The sequence below is a fragment of the Panthera pardus genome, unplaced genomic scaffold (genome assembly GCF_024362965.1).
Source record: "Panthera pardus isolate Hobbes unplaced genomic scaffold, ASM2436296v1 HiC_scaffold_2, whole genome shotgun sequence".
In the NCBI taxonomy this organism is placed as follows: Eukaryota; Metazoa; Chordata; class Mammalia; order Carnivora; family Felidae; genus Panthera; species Panthera pardus.
In genome coordinates this window covers 136,567,070-136,585,229 of record NW_026526765.1, presented here as the reverse complement: position 1 = coordinate 136,585,229, position 18,160 = coordinate 136,567,070, and the positions used below count along the sequence as shown (strand labels likewise).

General features: G+C 45.0%; 1 pseudogene; it reads left to right on the top strand.

The window, feature by feature from the left end:
- The first annotated feature begins 551 nt into the window (after positions 1-551).
- On the top strand, positions 552-17,729 carry LOC109278987 (regulator of nonsense transcripts 1-like; annotated as a pseudogene).
- The last annotated feature ends 431 nt before the right edge of the window (positions 17,730-18,160 follow it).

The following is an 18,160-nucleotide window of genomic DNA, read 5'->3' as shown; positions in this document are numbered from 1 at the left end:
CTCTCTGGAGAAAGGTAACTTTTTTTTTTTTTTTTCCAGGAACCTCTATTATTTTTAAACTTAATTTCCATAATTCAATAAAAAAGTTCTCAGGTATACAAAATAAAAGCTCAGAAAAAAAAAAACAAAACAAAAAACAAAAAGGAAACTAATGCACAGGTGATCCAGATACTGGTTTTCAGAAACAGATTTTAACTGTGATTAATGGATCACAAGGGATAACAAGATGGAACAATGAACCAGAAAACCGGAAATTTCTATCGAAAGCATCAAATGGAAATTCTCAAACTCAGACTAAAAAACAACACTATCGGAAGTCAGGAATGCAAGAGAGGCCACTTCACACTGGCCAGAAGGGATCAAAGTAAAACTACTCACCGCAGGGGGTTGCGGGGCATTCTGCGGGGAGCTGCTAGCGGTGAAGGTGAAGGGCGGCCCCAGGGGGCTGCAGGGTCTGGGTGCACTAGGTTCGCCGCCCGCCCGCCCTGCCGCCGCCACAAGTCCGGCTGTACCAAAGTCCCGGTGGCCTCTGGACTCCACCCGATGGCACCATGCGCTGGCGGGCGGAGGGGCCCAGCTCACGGACGCTCATCCTGCTGGACTCCCAAGGGGACAAAATGCTGGGCTGCATACTCAAGCCCAAGTTCACTGACTTCACCCTCCCCAGCCAGGAGCAAAGGTTCGAAGGGCCTGGAGGAGGCTGTGCGCGGGCGGGCAACCCCGACAGCAGCTTGGGAAGCACCGACGGCATCCTGCGTCACGGGTCCGTGGATAACAGCGTAGCCAAACTTCGCCAGTTGCTCACCGAGTTGAACTTTGAATATGTAGATACCTGTGAGGCAAAGGGTCTCCCCGGGCTTGCGCGCAGTTTCTGCAAAATACACAGTACTGTTTGCCTGATTTACTGTAAGAGCAGCAAGAGGAGGGGCTGTAACCCACGTGTAAAAACGCCTCGCAGCCGCAATGTAAATCACTTCCTGGGGGCCACATGCACAGAGGCGACTCGCCGCCAGGTTGGGCCTCTCTGACAGACGGTTCTGGAATGTTCTAAGGGTGGCTGGCTCACCGTCTTCCTCCTCGGCTTCAATACTGCCAGTGCCAACTGGGTCAAAGCGCTGCCGTCCGAACGGCCCAGTCAAAACAGCCTCAACTGCACCACCCGGGACCGCTCGGAGCTGAGGCTCCCTGCGCTAACGAGGCAAGATCCCCTTTGAGCAGGAGTCGCTGTGGGCTGGGCACGTCACCACCCTGCAGATCAATCCGCTGTGTGGAAGCGCTGGGGCAGGGAAATCCTTCCGCTACCTTGCAGGACATAGAGAAGCCAGGGTTGGGAGGAGCCAGAGAGCGTCGTCCGGCTATAGGAGGACGCCTACCACGACCGGATCCTAGCTGGTCCCCTCATCAAGGTGGAGGCCAACTCTGATAAGAAACCGGAAAGAGTCCCAGTGTCAAGATAACATTATGGCAAGGCGGCCCGTGGTCCTTAACGAGAACACAATTGCCTACTTTACTCTGCCTAAGACTGAGTATGAGTGCTCTGCTAATGAGGCTTCAGCCAGAATTTGTTTGGGATATGCAGCTCACCCAAGGGGACCAGATATGCCTGCGTACAAAGGAAATGGAGTTGGCACCCCCTGTGCAAAGTGATCAGCCACGTCATCGAGATCCCTGTCAATTATGGTGATGAGATCACCACTGAGCTGCAGAGCAGTAATGAACGTGCCTGTGGAGGAAATCATCACTTCCAGGTGGATTTCAGGTGGAAGTCAACCTCGTTCCACAACACGCGGAGCACGCTGAAAATGTTTGCACTGGAGGAGACCTCGATATGGGGTTACATCAGCCACCAGCTGGAGGACATGATCGTCAGATGCCAGCTGCCCCAAAATTTCATGGCAGAAGGACTCCCCAACCTGAACCAGTCTTCAGGTTTACACGTAAAGACTGTGCGGTAAAGACCAACAAGCCAGGATGCAGGAACTGCCAGGCACCGGGAAGATGGTCACCTTGGCCCCCATCAGTTACCACCTGGCCGGGGGAAGCAGTGCACCCCTATTTGTGTTCCAAGTAATACAGGCATCGATCAGCTAACGAGAAGATCCACCAGACAGGGCTGCGAGTCATGCTGTTCTGGATGAGGACTCAGTATCACTTCTGGCCCTGCACAACCAGGTCAAGAGCACGGATAGCCTGCCAAGTTCCAGAAGCTGCACCAACTGAAGGAAGAGACGGGGAGCTGTTATTGGCAGAAGAGAAGCCGCACCTGACCCTGAAGCTTGCCACGGAGAACGAGCTGCTTATGAGCACAGATGTAGGTATGGGTGTGGGCAACGGAGGCCCCTTTTAATTGACGCACGTGCCCATGCCACTGAGCTGGAGGAAATGCATGGTCCTGGGAGCCAAGTAGCTCATCTTCATGGGTGACCAATGCCTGAAGAGGTCCCTCTTCAGAAAGGCATTGCTACAGCAGATCGTATGAAGAAGGGATTGGATTTCCAGTGACCCCCGACCGGATGTTCTAGGTGGCCCAGAGCCCAGAGGAGATTGCCAGCTGAAGCAGCTTCTGCCTGAATAGGAAGGAGACTGCAAACACAGAGTAGATCGTCCCAAAGCTGCTGAAGGAAGGTGCCAAGCCAGACCAGATCGGCATCATCAGGCCCCTATCCGGGGCTGGCATCCTACCTGATGCAACACGTGTAATTCAGAGGCTCCCTGCATCCCGGGAAGTAGAATTCACTCACATGGACACATTCCAGGGCCAGCAAAAGGTCTTTAACGCTCCTGCATATGGGCTACTGAGCAACAAGGCATTGGATTTTTAAACAACCCCAGACAGCTTAACATGGCCCTGACCAAAGCATGATGTGAGGTCCTTGTCATAGGCGACCCAAAGGTCCTGTCCTCACAGCAGCACTGGAAACACCTGCTGAACTACTACAAAGAGCAAAAGGTGCTGGTGGAAGGCTCCTGAACTCTACCTATAGTAAAGCTTCCTGCTGCTCAGGAAGCCCAGGCAGCCGGTCATCACCATCTATGCAGGGGTCAGATATGACCCCAGGAGGCTATGACCCCAGGGCCAGGCTATGATCAGAGCAGCCAGAGCTGGCCCTGGAACACGTACTTCCAGACCCATGACCCAAATGGGCATGATCCGTGCCAGGGCCAGCCACACGGCTGCCATGGACATTCCCCATCCCCTTCAACCTGGTTGTGTGGCCCGTGCTGCCTCGGGGGTATTTTGGACAGGCCGACCCAGGGAATCCCAAAAGGCAAGGCCGATCCTGGAGGATGCTGGATGAACAGCTCTGAGCTTCCTGGGCCCAGCCACAGGCATCTCCCTGCCCACCAGGCCAGTCAGGAGGTGGCATTACAGCCGTTCTCACTGGGCGCCCTGGCTCAGAGCTCTGTCTTCAGAAGCCAGCCCTCCAAGGTGAGCCAGCCCGGGCTGTCCCAAGACAGTTACCCTTGGCAATCAGTTTCAGTCACACATCGATTTACGTGGCACTGTTGCAAGGCTCCTTGCGGAGGCACAGTGCAGTGGTGGGGCTGTCCCAGTACCAGAAGGGGACTCAGTCCAGCAGCTCTTATTTTGAATAATAAAAAGTAAAATAAATAAATGGATACCTGTTTTCCACTGCTGAAACTGGAGGGCCACTGTTAGCCACAGGAGAGGAGCAACTGAGGGAGAGAAGATCCGAGACAGAACAAGGGCCCACGGCTGGCCCACAGGACAATAAGATGGGAGCCCTCTGCCAGCCCCTGGGCAGGGAGGCCCCATGCCAAAGCAGCCACACTGAGTCCCCGGGGCCGAGGGAGGAAGCCCCTGATCTTAGAGTAGGCCTTTCGTCTGTTTGCTCTCTTCTCTTTTATAGAAAGGGGACGGTGTTTTAGAAAGAAGAAAACTTCGCATTTGAGTGCCCCAGCAGGTCCCTGGCAGGTGGCTCCTTGCAGGTGGCCAGGTTCCACACTGGCCCCCTGTCTGTGTTCTCAGAGGGCTGTCATTGAAAGAAAAAACAGCATTTGCGGGTTTTCTGCATTTGAAAGATTCTTTCAAAGGCGTACTGAAAAATATCTTCGCGCTGAGTTTGTGGTGGATGATGGAGATGGGAGATGTTTGGGATCCTCAAGTTTAGGATCAACACCTGTCACAAGATCCGGAGACACAGTTTTGCTTTCAGTTTTAGCTGCCAATGGCTGTTCCCACAATGAGGGTGGTGAGGGGGCACCGTGCCAGGCCGGACAGCTCCCCGGTTCTCTGCTGCACTCTGAAAATCAAAGCGCTGACCATGTCCGGTGGCCTCGCCCCCTTACTCCAAGGGGTTCTGGCAAGACTGGCCGTGAGGCCAGAGAGCAGGAAGGTGGCTATTCTCAGGCTAATGGCTTCTTCCCAGCGTCCTTCCCAAGGATTTGGTGGAAGACAATGGCCAAGAAGGCCCATCTCCGTGGAGATGTCTACAGTCCCTGTGGCCTGTTAGACAAGCTGAGCCCCCCACCCCTCTTTGTTCTCCGAACCAATCCCAGATTTAAAACCTCTCTACCTGTGGGCACAGGTTCAATGAGCAGGGGGTGGTATCAGAAATAAGTTGGTCCTGTGCCAGAGTTTGGAGGAGTCTGTCACATCAGCTAGTGAAGGAGACATGTACCTGGATGGGGGTTGCAACTGAAAAACATGCTGGAGCTTGGAGAACCACCCCTAGGTTCTTGCTCACCGTGGTGACCCCCCCAGTGACCACCTAGTTGGGAACCGTGCCTTCCTAGGCAGTAGGGGTCCTGATCTCCCCTTGACACTGGCACTTTTTCGAAGCCTCCAGATTCCAGCTTGTGCACTGGAGAGACAGGGACACCCAGGCCACTTTCCTACTAGCCAGGGCTCTTATTTATTACCGCTGCTATCGGGTTTTGGTTCCCCCCTTTTTCGGTGGGGTGCATCGACACACAGTATGTGTGAGGCATGACCCATTGTGTGACGCACCCCCTGGTGACTCCCGTGCCCACCAATCCCGTCCCACTGTTCCATTCATTGGAATGCTTTGCTGCCACTTTGTGCTATGTGCTTTGTTCTCTACCTTCCTAGCGGCAGTGATCCTGAGTTCTCCCAAACCAAGGAGCATCTGTACCAAGGCAACTTTGCATTTTTGGTCAATTTGTCTTAAGCTCTTTTAACACCAATAAAGTCTTAATGAGCACACAAACCAAAAACGACATACGACAATAACCATGTTGTAAGTAACCGTGACAAAGTCGAGCAGCCAACGTTGTTACACGTTGTTACATGGTATACAAAATAATACAAAATCTCTGGGAAAAGATGTGACAGTTTTTAATCAAAGTAAGTAATGTATTTTCCTTATGATCCAGCCATTTCTATGATCTTAGCATTCAAACTAAGACAAATGAGCATACCAAAAAAAAGACCCGAATGAGGGTATTTATAGCAGTTTTGTCATATCTCAAAACTAGAATGAGTTCAGTTGTCCATCTATAGAATAAATTAAAAATAATAGGGGCACCTGGGTGGCTCAGTTGGTTGAGCGTCCAACTTCAGCTCAGGTCAGGATCTCCCAGTTTCTGAGTTCGAGCCCCGTATCAGGCTCTGTGCTGACAGCTCGGGGCCTGGAGCCTGCTTTGGGTTCTGTGTCTCCCTCTCTCTCTGCCCCTTCTCTGCTCATACTGTCTCTCTCTCAAAAATACATAAACATTAAAAAATTTTAAAAATAAATAAACTGTATAATATTCATACAATGGAATAGTATTCAGCAATAAAAGAGAATGAACTACCATTATGGATTGAATTGTATCCTCCAAAAAAGAAAGATTGAAGCCTTTACTCCCAATGCCTGAGAATTTGACCTTACTTGGAAATGGGATTTTTGTAGAAGTAGTCAAGTTAAAATGAGGCTGATGACCAGTAGAACTGGTGTCTTTATAAAAGGGGGGAATTTGGATTCAAAGACTGAAACACAGAGGGAAGATGGTCTGAAGATTCAAAGGGAGAAGACAGTCATGTGACTATAGTGATGCATCTATAAGCTAAGGAATGCCAAAGGTGGCTGCCAGATAGCAAATGCTAGAAGAAGCAAGGAAGAGCTCTGCCCTAGAGCTACCAGAGAGACCACGGCCATTCTAGTGCCTTGATTTCAGACTTCTGGTCTCCAAACTTAGAAAATAAATGTCCATTGTTTGAAGCCGCTCAATTTTTGCTGTTTTTTATGCCCACCCTGGAAATGAATACAACTACTAAAAAAATTTACTCTGAAGATGATACAGGTGAATAGATAGATGAATCTCAAAAGCCCTATGTTGAGTAAAAAAGCTTTACATGAAAGAGGCGTACTGTATAATTCACTTTATACAAAGCTCTACGACAGGTAAATCTGTGGTGGAAAAAAATCACAACAGTGCTTGTTTATGAGCGTGGAAATTGGGGTTGACTGGGAATGGGTATGAGAAAACTTTCTGGGGTGATGATAATGTTCTATATCTTGATAAGGGGTTGGTTAACACAAGTGTTTGCAATTATTAAAACTCAGCAAATGAATGTTAGCAATTTGTACATTTCATTGTATGTAAATTCTACCTAAAACAAAACACACCCTATAAACAAATGCTGAACTCTAGCTAATGGTGTCTGTGGCATTTAGAAAGGAGGGTACTGATGTCTGAAATTTACTTTGAAATGCATTAATGAGTGAGATGGATCGATGAATGGATACAAAGATGGGTAGGTAGATATGTGATTATGCAACTATAATATACTGTCAACGGTAGAATATAGTTGACGGCTATATGAGTGTTGAATGTAAATTTCTTTCTGTTCTTTTGCGTGTTTGAGTATTTTCATCATAAAATGTTAGAGAAAACAAAAGAGAGTAATGTAGGAGTTAATATCGGAGTTTAACATAGGAGTTTACCAAGAAATTAGACAAAGCTAAGTGATTTGTAAATACTACATAGAGCTGGAATTATAGAAGGGAAGGAGAAGGAGAATGGGATAGCAGCATTTTTTAAAACATACTAGCTCAGAAGTTTTCCAAGCAGATGAAAGACTTCAAGCCACATATTCAGTTAATGAAATGAGTTACAAGCATTTCCTCGGAGTACAAAGAAAACCACAGCTACATACGTCTAGTCAGATTGTTGACAAAAACAGAAAGCTCTCCAGGCATTCAGAGGAGCAACATTCAGACTGAGAGCTCACTTCTCAATGCAATGACATCTTTAAAGTGAGGCACAATGGGGGCACCTGGGTGGCCCAGTCACTTGAGCATCCGACTTCAGCCAAGGTCATGATCAGCCCAGATCATGAATGACCTAGGTAATGACTGACCTCAGGTGATAATCTCAGGGTTCGTGGGTCAAGCCCCACGTTGGGCTTTGCTCTGACAGTGCGAAGCCTGCTTCCATCTCTCTGTCTCCCTCTCTCTCTGCCCCTCACTTGCTTGGGCCTTCTCTCTCCCAAAAATAAACATTAAAATAATTTAAAGTGAGGCACATGGACAGAGCTAGCATTCCTTAGCCTAACCGCTTCACAGACCTTATCCCATTTAATCCTCATATCTCCCCAGCCCCCAAACTGGGCTGTATTAATGTCCCCATTGTAATAAAATGAAATTGAGGCCTGAAAAAGTTAATGATATACATAAATGTGGACGGCTAACCAGTGGTAAAGATTTCAATTTAGCTGCGACAGACTGCAAATATATTCATCTGATATATTATGCTTCCTCCTATATTATAAATGTTCTGCTTTTTTTCCCTCCCCATTCCTGTCCATCTGCCTAGGCTCTCGATCTTGATATCCGCTGATTCGGCAATCTCCTTGCCAAGCCTTGGAGCAGTTATAACAATATACTTGGGGTTAATAGTGAAAAAGGAGAGAGAGAAAGAGAAAGTGAATGTGCTTGAACACTAGTATCTAATATTGGATAACAAGGATACAGATCACATTATTGTATGGTGCTGGAGCACTGACTGTAGAGAGAATACATTTAATTGGCATCTTTTCTTTGAATACAGTATATCTAGTCTCCATTTTGACACCCTAGTAGACGACTGAAATGCTACCTTGCGTCTTGTTAACACCGGATTGTAAAGTGTATATTATTATAGAAAATTGACAGGGTGATGAGCTGTCACTTTAGCTAAGAGAATATCCTATTTTTAATGAATATTATTTCATAAAGAAATGTGCTGATGACAGCTTATTTCAGTGGAAACTGTTGACGCCTAACCTTTCTGCTAGACAACATTATATCAGTGGTGACTATACCTGAAAAAAACGATACCAGATCCTAGAAATGTGTGAGAATAATTGTTGATAAATGACTACCTAAGAGTAAGCAGGAGTATGTTTAGTGTAGTGTGTTAGCATATATGTTACAGGAAGTTTTGCGGGGGGATATATTTTTTATGATAAGATAGTGATGTACATCCCAATAATATTGTTATTATATTTTTATTTAAGCCTGTGATGAGATGTAAACCTCTGTCTTCAGAATAAGTGTGTGTGTGTGGAGGTGAACTCACAGACGTGCGTACACATCTATATATCTATATAGATAAACATATGCATATAGATAAAATTCCAAAGTCAATACCTACATAAATGCATCCAATCTGGCACCTAAACTCCAATCTTCTACTGATCACCGGAATTAGGAGAACCAAGGTCGAGGCCTGATTCTATACGTTTATTTAGTAATCTTGGGAAAGTCCCTTCATCTCTTATTCAAGTTGATTTTACTTCTCAGTTAAAACGAAGACAATAATACTGCCCTACATGCTTCAGAAGGTGGCCAGGAGGCATTGCAAAGAGCTCATATGTATGAAATAAACTTGATATCGCAAAAGATACCACCATTAGGTATATACTTGTATGTTATTATATTATGTATTATATATTAAGTATAATTATGAATATAAATACAAATATCATGATACGGGCTAGGAGTCACCAAACTATGAGTTCAAATAAGGGCCAATGGTTGTTAACAATAATAATCTAATTTCAGCATTCCATTGCCCAGATGCTAATGAAGCCACCTCGAAATCGGACCCAGCTTGTTCTAGGAAACAAGGGGAAGCTTATGGAAGTTTATGGAAGGTCTTCTCGTGTTCCTGGTTCTGCTCACTAATACTTCCATGAAGCCGTCAGAGGTGCCCGTGCCACCTCGTCCCAGCCTACCCGTCCAAAATGACATCTGCATCCAGATGCCACCTTCACAACCCCCAAAGTGGTCGATGATCAAAGGGCCCAGAGTGCCTCTGTGCTCCTGTCCTGCACCCAGAGCGAGAGAATGCCCATCACACTGGCACCATATCCAAGTCACTCTTTGTCACACTGGCAAGAAGCTGTGTTTCTAAGCGCCCTCTGTTTCCTCCTGCCACCCTCTCTGCCCACAGGACCCTGTCAGGAGTCCAGGTTTACAGCCCAAAGTCTTGGTTTTTCCCATTCCTTCCAGCCTCTTCCTTTCCTTTCTCCCTGTATATGAAAACCCCTGGTCTCATTTTCTTCTAACCAGAAAATATTTTATAAGTGGCATCCTGTCAGGCATATTTCACCAGTTTGCCAGACTTGGCTAGAAATGTCTGACCGAAATCGGATTGGGCACGCTTAGTGTTCAAGTTACTCGTGGCTGTGTAACATACTTTAGTGACCTCAGACAGTAGTGGTGTTTTGTTGTTCACAATTCTCTACATTGACTGGATGGGTCTTTTGCTGGTCTTCCTGAGCTGGCTCATGGAGAGGAATTCAGTGGAGTTAACTGGCAGCTGGGCTCAGCTAAAACACTGGGATGGCTATGCCCCAAGTGTATACCAAATAAAGACAGAAGCTGCCAGTCCTCTTAAAGCTCAGATTCTCAGATGCACAGCACTATTTCCATAGCATTCTGTCGCTCAAAGGAAGCCACAAGGCCAGCCCAAGTTCAAGGAGATATGGCTTCTACTTCTTGATGGAAAAGGCGCACAAATAGGGAGATGATAGGAATTGCTGGAGTGGCATCTTTGAAGGCAAGCAAGCGACTAGAGCTGAGCCTCTGGAGGCCACAGCGCACAACCCTCGCACCTGCAGAATACACAGTCCCCCTCCCAAGACCCCCACATCTCATCCAATTACAGCATTAGCTCCAAGTCCTGGATTTTATCATTAAATCTGTTCCACATGTAGACAAGTCTCCCCGGATTCAGTTACTCAGATGCACCTGCTCAAGTGTAGCTCTCTTGATGTGTGAATGAAAATGGCTGGTTCATCTGCCTCCCCCCTCGCCCCCCACATACATACAAGATGCAATAGCGAGAGGGGGGTGGGGCAGGAAAACTATAACAGGGATTCCTGTTCAAGAAAGGGGACTATGGAAGGTACACAGAGCTACTGCTCCATAGCAATTCTGAAACCTGGTCAGGGACATATTTTTAGGTCCCCTACTATGGGGACAGGGAATGTTACTTGATGAGGGACCAGCTCTGCCCTCTGGGAATAACTCTCCCGACTCATTGTTCTCTTGGCTCCTGGCTTGTGCAGGAGGCTCTTGGCTCTGTTCTCAGTACAAATAAAGAAATAGCCACCATCGCACAATCAGTGTACTATATTGGGTCTCTGACAACGCATTCGGCTTGCCAACAGCTGACCAGGATTTCTTAAAAGTTCAACAGGGGCCGTGTAACCTTCCCATTCGTGTGAACACATTCAACTGTGCATGTGGCAACGTTCAAGTCACTTGTATAAACTCATCAGAATAATTATGCAACGAATACACGAATAATCTAGATAAGTTATGTGCAAAGTTAAACTGTCTTCTACCACACTTAAGCTGTGAAGAAATATTTCTTGTGACCTAGGAACTGCAATAGTGTGCTAATGTCTCTTAAATGTGCTCTTTTTCTTAGTCCTAGAAAGGTAAGGAGGACGTAGCTTCCTCCAGACCCAGAAGTGAAACTCGGTGCTATCGCTGACTTCAGAAGTGCCTCAAAAGAAGAAAAAAGCAACAAGAGATATTTGCCGGGATCTCTCTCTCTGTCTCCTGGATATCTGCGGTAAAGAAAAGAAACCTTCTAATTGGACACAGTATAGTACCCTTTGGGAATAGTAATACTAACAATACTTCAGCTCTCAGGCTCTTCCGTGCTTCTGGGAAACTGTCTCATACAAGTTTTAGGTGAGAAGTCCAGAATCTGAGAAACAGGTGCATATCAAAAATATTCCTGTGTACCCCAGTAGTCGACCCGCATTAAAATAGATTTCCAATAGGGGCGCCTGGGTGGCTCAGTTGGTTGAGCGTCCAACTTCAGCTCAGGTCACGATCTCACGGTCCGTGAGTTCGAGCCCCGCGTCAGGCTCTGGGCTGATGGCTCAGAGCCTGGAGCCTGTTTCAGATTCTGTGTCTCCCTCTCTCTCTGCCCCTCCCCCGTTCATGCTCTGTCTCTCTCTGTCTCAAAAATAAATAAACGTTAAAAAAATTTTTTAAATAGATTTCCAATAATATAAATATTAATTGCAATATTATTGATCCTTTTCACCATCCTTCCTATAATTACTTAAATAAGCAAATATATATATGGGGCTCCTGGGTGGCTCAGTCAGTGGAGCATCCAACTCTTGATTTTGACTCAGGTCGTGATCTCACAGTTTGTGGGTTCGAGCCCCACATCAGACTCTGCCTGGGTTTCTCTCTTTCTCTCTCTCTCTGCCCCTTCCCTGCTCATACGTTCTGTCTCTCTCAAAAATAAATAAGTAAACTTTAAAAAAAAACATATATTCACTTCCAGACAGACTTGAAAGGGCATATTATAAGATAAAGGAAGAAGGATTTCATGTTCTTTGGCATTTTTTTTTTTTTTTTTTTTTTTTCCTGCTCGTCAGATCTCAACCACACAAGTCCTGGCAAAGAAAGTCTTGAAAATCGGTGGAAGGTTTTGGTACTGTCCGTGTCAGACTGGAAAATCATTTGTTTTTAATATTGTATATATTTTTCAATGTTATATAATAGTGTATTTCTCCCAGACACTATGCTGGGCACGTACTCTAGTTTTTCCCTGGATCTTCCGAGCATCCCTTCAACATTATCATCACTTATAACTGAGCTCAGAGATATGAGATACCTCGTGTGAAGTCTTATGCCTGAGTGTGCCATATCTGTCATATTCCAGAGCCATAACCCTGTCCCACCCGCGTTCCTTACCTTACAGATTACTACTTTCTCCTAGGGTGTATTTTACACCTTCCTCTACTATGTCCCCCGGCTAAAACCTACTACGAAGTTCTCGCTAAATAAAATGGCGAGCTCTTATCTGAAACAAGCAAGATTCAAATAACTTGAAGGGGAAAGCTTGCTCGAGGATAACGTATTATTTTAAGGGCATCCCTCAGAGTTATAATGATAAATGAAATTATATTACATATCTCAATAAAGAGGAAACTATCTTCTCCAGAGCACATAAAATTAGTTCCAAAATTAAAAATTCAGAAGTGAGACGTAAATGAAGGCCATCAATTAATTTTTATAAAAGACTGGCACCATTTTGAAAAAGTTCAATTGTCTCCTCAATGAAAATTAGATAAATAACTTCATTTTATTGAGAAAAATTATTACGATCTGAGAGATAGAACTGGAGGCTTTTCGCCTTCAATTAAAAATATCAATCCTCCAGCAGAGTCCCCCAAATTATTCATCCGCAAATGAGCACACACTCAAAAGAGGATTTCACCTAGAGAGCAAAGGAGCAGGAGCTGACAGAGATGCTTCTTTTTATTTGTGATTCTATTTCATCAGTGATAATGAGATTTTTTTTAAATACCCTAACAATGGTCGAATAAATATTTAAGTTGTTACAAGCTCCAGGGACTGTCTTATCAGCTGTAACCTACATGCCGAAGGGACCTTAAGACACTGAACGTATTTTCCAAGTACTTGAGGCTTCTCTAGGTTTCAGGGGCATCTTAGGGCCGCTTGAAAAAGTCACTGCCTGTTCGATCCCTGGTAAAGGGAATAAGGAACGGGAAGCTGAGCTCTCTATTACTATGTGGTTGGCAAGAGATCTAGAAAGAAGCTGTGTGGATTCTTTATCACTCAGAACGCGAGCATCCGCCGCATGATGGGCAAAGACACAAAACTGTGGCCCTTTTTATGGTGTTCCACATATGCCTCGCCTCCATGTTTCTCGACGTACATAGAAGGAAGAAAACAAGAAGGTATTTCTGTGTCCCTGGTCATCCTGTTTGTTGACGCTGTTTTTTCACTACTGGAGAAGGATTTGTCAGCGGGCGCTCAACTAATTGAAGGAACCGGAAACATCTATGAACTCTGCAGAATGTTTCAGGATAGAGCTGTAAGTGACCAGCCCATTTGTTACAATCTTCTCAATGGCACAAATGGCCTGAATTCCAAATATCATAATCTAACTGAAACAAGATAAAATGGACTGTTTTCTGTGTCGTACTGCTGTTTCTTTTCTTTTTCTAAAGGCATGGAAGCATTTGCCAAAATGTGATATCTGTCATAACAAGCCACAAGGAAAAGGAAAAACCAAAAAAAAAAAAAAAAAAAAAAAAAAAAAAAAAGGCAAAACAGTGACGTATCCTATTACATGTAACCTACCCACACAAATTGGTCCCAGCAGTTTTCTCTTTAATTCGGGATTTATGGAAACATCTGAGATTATAAAATTAACCAAACAAAAACAGATGCTATAATTGTGAGGGGCCCAATTCTTGGATGAATCCCAGAGCTAAACATCAGTATATGGAGTAGAAACATTTTTACTTAAGTTCTTATATCTCAGTTTACAAGCTGATGTGAATATTCCGCATGAAAAGAACTATCTTAAACAGCTTGGAGAAATGAAATGATGTGTACATAAGTGGCCCATTTTTCTCCCTTTCAAAAGGAAGACGAGGGCTATTAAAATGATAATTTTCTCGAGTTTGTTAATTAATAATAAGATCTCCCACCTATATTTACAATTCTGAGGGAAGACTGGGAGAGAAGCATGTCTTTGATATAGCTCCCAAATCATGCTTTTAGATTACCCTGGGGTGATATGTGATAACTCCAGTGCCCTCCAGTTTGCTTATTTACCGCAGAAGACCAATTTTGAGCAGCATTTTAGCATTTGGTCAGAGGTTGTATCAACCAAAAGGGAAAAGAACATCTTCACATTTAAATAAAAGTAACTGTGTAAAGGTCATAGAAACTACCCTTCTAGTCTAGGCTACACTTAGACGTTGTCAAAGACGTGGAAATTATCCTCAGGAAAAAGAGATATGAAAAGTGAAGTTTGCTCGTCATATTTCCATGTAAGGGCTGAGGGTGGTTATAGCAACTGACTCCTTGTGGCTATGCTTTTGCCAAGAATGTTTTTAAGGTAAAATTACGAAGGAAATTAGAGGCTTCAGATCAATCAAAAAGGTGTTCTTTTTAGGAGTGAAGAGCCTTTAAGTGATCTAAGATACGTGTTCCGTAGTTTCTCTGAATTCAGGAACACGGGGCAAAAGCTATGGTTCTAAAACTGGGTAAAAGGACTTTATAAACACACTCAGAGAAATGTCAGGATAATACCTCCAGGGGACCTTGGCCAAGATTTGTTGATTGGATTTACACAACTAAACCAATCATGATTAAATCGCCTCAGGGCCAAAGTTCAAAGGGATAACAATCAGAATGCATAAAAAGTGGAGGAAAAAGTGGAGTGGCATGTATTAAAATAAATAAGATGTCGACATAAAGGGATGTGTCTTTCAGTGCTTTATAGTACCGCTCATAGAAGGTCATTAGAAAAGGATTGGACCAGACCATGGCAAATAAAAAAAATCCCACAAACAAGGGCCTTCCACAGAAATCTAATTTCTTCTTGAGTTCTTTATGGATGAAATGTGGTAACTGTTAGCAAGAGCCCTCCGGCTGATTTATATTTCTATGAAGTTGAATAAGCAGTGTTTCCCACAATGTATTCCAGGAAACACAAAACCCACGGAATGTTCATTAGCTAACCATTCTCCTCTGCTACCAAGGTGAGTCATCTAGGAAACATGGGTTTAAATCTGGTTTACCCAATCGTCTTCCTAGAATCCAGGGTTCCCAAATTTATTGGACGGCAGAATCCCTTTTTCTGAGGCAAATCTTGCAGGGAGAGTGCTCCTTTGGAATACGCTTTGGGGAACCCAAATCTGCATTAACTATTGTACGAGTTCCGTACATGGTTCAAGGTCCCAAGGTGAAGACAGCTGGTTGGTTGGTCCATTCTGACCCTAAGTCAGCCTTCCTTCACACTCAAGAGCTGCACCTTCATCTTCTTCTCCATCAAATGATGATCTGATTCCCCTTAAACTAAGATAAAAATGCTTTCTAAGAGCCTGTTTTCTTCCACAAATTTTCATCCAACAGAACTGAAATTGTGACGTGAAAGAACATCATACTTACTCAGATATTTTAGGCAAGCAAGCGAGAGCAATGTTTGGAAGACTCATGGAGGTCTTTACAGGCATCTTGAGACCGTATGCCATAGACAGATAGTCATACCAGACGGTAACCCAGCCCAAGCCACCAAGAGCTTGGAAACCCAAAGCACTTGTTTCTCAAGTTCCCTGCATCTGAGCAGTTAATTCCACGAGCGATCTGATAACAGAGTCACCGCAAGGTGATGGCCTCAACCTCATTTCACCACTGACCTTGGACTAGATGTTTCCTACTAGAGAACCTGGCTCAAGAGCCACCTAGCTGGCTAGGGCTCAGCTGACGGTGAATTTGTCTTGGCATCAAGTGTCCTCCACTCTCCAGACCATGTTCACACAAGTTGTTAGCACCACAACTCCATGAAGTAATGGTTCCCCAAGGTGTCCAGAAAGTCAACATTCAAAACTCCAGGCAGAAAGGCAGTGCGCATCTTGACTCACTTCCCATTACCGGGCTGATTCTTTCACTAAACTGTCACTGAGCCACGTGGTCCTAGGTACTGGAGACAGAATAGAGAACGAGACAAATAAGGCCCAAGAAATTATGCGTCTTACAGTTCAGTTGGGGGAAGACAGCCAAGAAACCAACAAAGAAGAAAATATCAAGCGATGCTTAAATACAACAAAGAAAATATCACTAAGTGACATGACGTATAGTCATGGAGCTATTGGACCACTGTTCAGAGAGAGGACTCTGATATCCAGAGATAACAAAGACAGATGCAAGGCAGGATCTGAGAAGGCACCTGAGACATTGGAAGAAAGGTAGACATACATGTAGGATCTGAGGTATATGACCACAAGTGGGTGAGGGACTCAGGAAGTCAGGCCCAAGAACACGTAACAGAATGAGGGTGTGTAGAGGTACAACATGGCTGCCATTCTTTGAACATTACTGAGCGTGTGATGATTCTAATTCCAATTAAAACATTTAAAGGTCGACAGTGGGACAGCAAATGCCCTGTAAAGAGTAAAAAGAGTCAGCCAACCAAAGTTCTTGCTCCAAAGGGTCACTGTTTCATTTTCTGTTCCAATTACCATAGATCTTGGACCTGGGGTGAACATATCCCTACTGCATGGGAAGATGAGTAAAGAGCAGGAACCAGATCCTGGCATTTTTACAATGAGCAAATCAAGTGACTTTATCCTAAAGATTCATATATGAAAGACCCATAGGCCACAGTGCCTGGGTGGCTCAGTCAGTTGAGTGTCTGACTCTTGATTTCGGCTCAGGTCGTGATTTCATGGGTTCATGGGTTCATGGGATGGAGTCCCGCATCGGGCTCACACTGCCCACTTGGAATTCTCTCCCTCTCTCTCTGCCCCTCCTGTGCTTGTGCGCACATACTCTCTCTCTTTCTGAAAATAAATAAATAAATGTAAAAGAGAGAGAGAGAGAGAGAGAGAGAGAGAGAGAGAAAGAAAGAAAGAAAGAAAGAGAAAGAAAGACAGACCGACCTGTACTTCACTTGCTTATAGTGATAGCAGCCAGAACTCAGCTGAATTTTCTAACTGCAAATTCAAACCTGGCTTCACACATTTGATTCATTTCCTGGGCTGGTGTGATGGTTCATTTGATGTGTCAACTCACCTGGGCTAAGGGATGCTCAGAGAGCTGGTAAAGACATTTTTTTCTGAATGTGTCTGCAAGGGTATTTCTGGAAGAGGTTAACATTTAAATTGTAGACTGAGCTAAGAAGATCTGCCCTTGCCAACATGAATTGGCATCAGGCAACCCACTGAAGGCCCAAATAAAACAGGCAGAGGAAGGGCAAATTTGCTCTCTCTGCTTGAGGTGGGACATCTATCTTGTCCTACTCTCAGATACTGTTGTTCCTGCTTCTCAGACGTGTGGACTCAGGTACTGGAGTCCCCTCTTTCCCAGGCCCTCACCATTGGTTCCTCTCTTTCCCAGGCCCTCACCATTGGTTCCCCTCTTTCCCAGGCCCTCACCATTGGTTCCCCTCCTTCCCAGGCCCTCACCATTGGTTCCTCTCTTTCCCAGGCCCTCACCATTGGTTCCTCTCTTTCCCAGGCCCTCACCATTGGTTCCCCTCTTTCCCAGGCCCTCACCATTGGTTCCCCTCTTTCCCAGGCCCTCACCATTGGTTCCCCTCTTTCCCAGGCCCTCACCATTGGTTCCCCTCTTTCCCAGGCCCTCACCATTGGTTCCCCTCTTTCCCAGGCCCTCACCATTGGTTCCCCTCTTTCCCAGGCCCTCAAGTGTGACCTGGAACCACACCAGCTTTCCTGGTTCTCTAGCTTGGGGAGGGCAGATTAGGAGACTTCTTGGCCTCCGCAACCATATACGCCAACCCCTCATTATAAATCTCTTTACATATTTTCTTATGTATCCTGTTGGTTCTGCTTCTCTGCAGAATGCTGATACACCCGGTATAAGAAATGGTGATTCTCTACATCAGCTACAGAGAGTACCCGTATGACCAGTTGGCTGGGCAGGTATTTGACATGACACGCACTCTCTTTAAATGCAAAATCCCTTACTGTTCAATCTGGTTAAGTTAGCAGTCACTGGTAATATTTGCATATAAGCTCTGGACTTCATATCTCCTGTAAAAAAAAAAACAACAGATGGTCAAAAATACATTTTCTACATATAAAGATTTCATTAAAAAAAAAAATCAGTCTATGTATTTCTCTGCCTGGCCATGTAATAAAATGTGGTTCTGAAAATTTTGGGCGTCCTGCCTA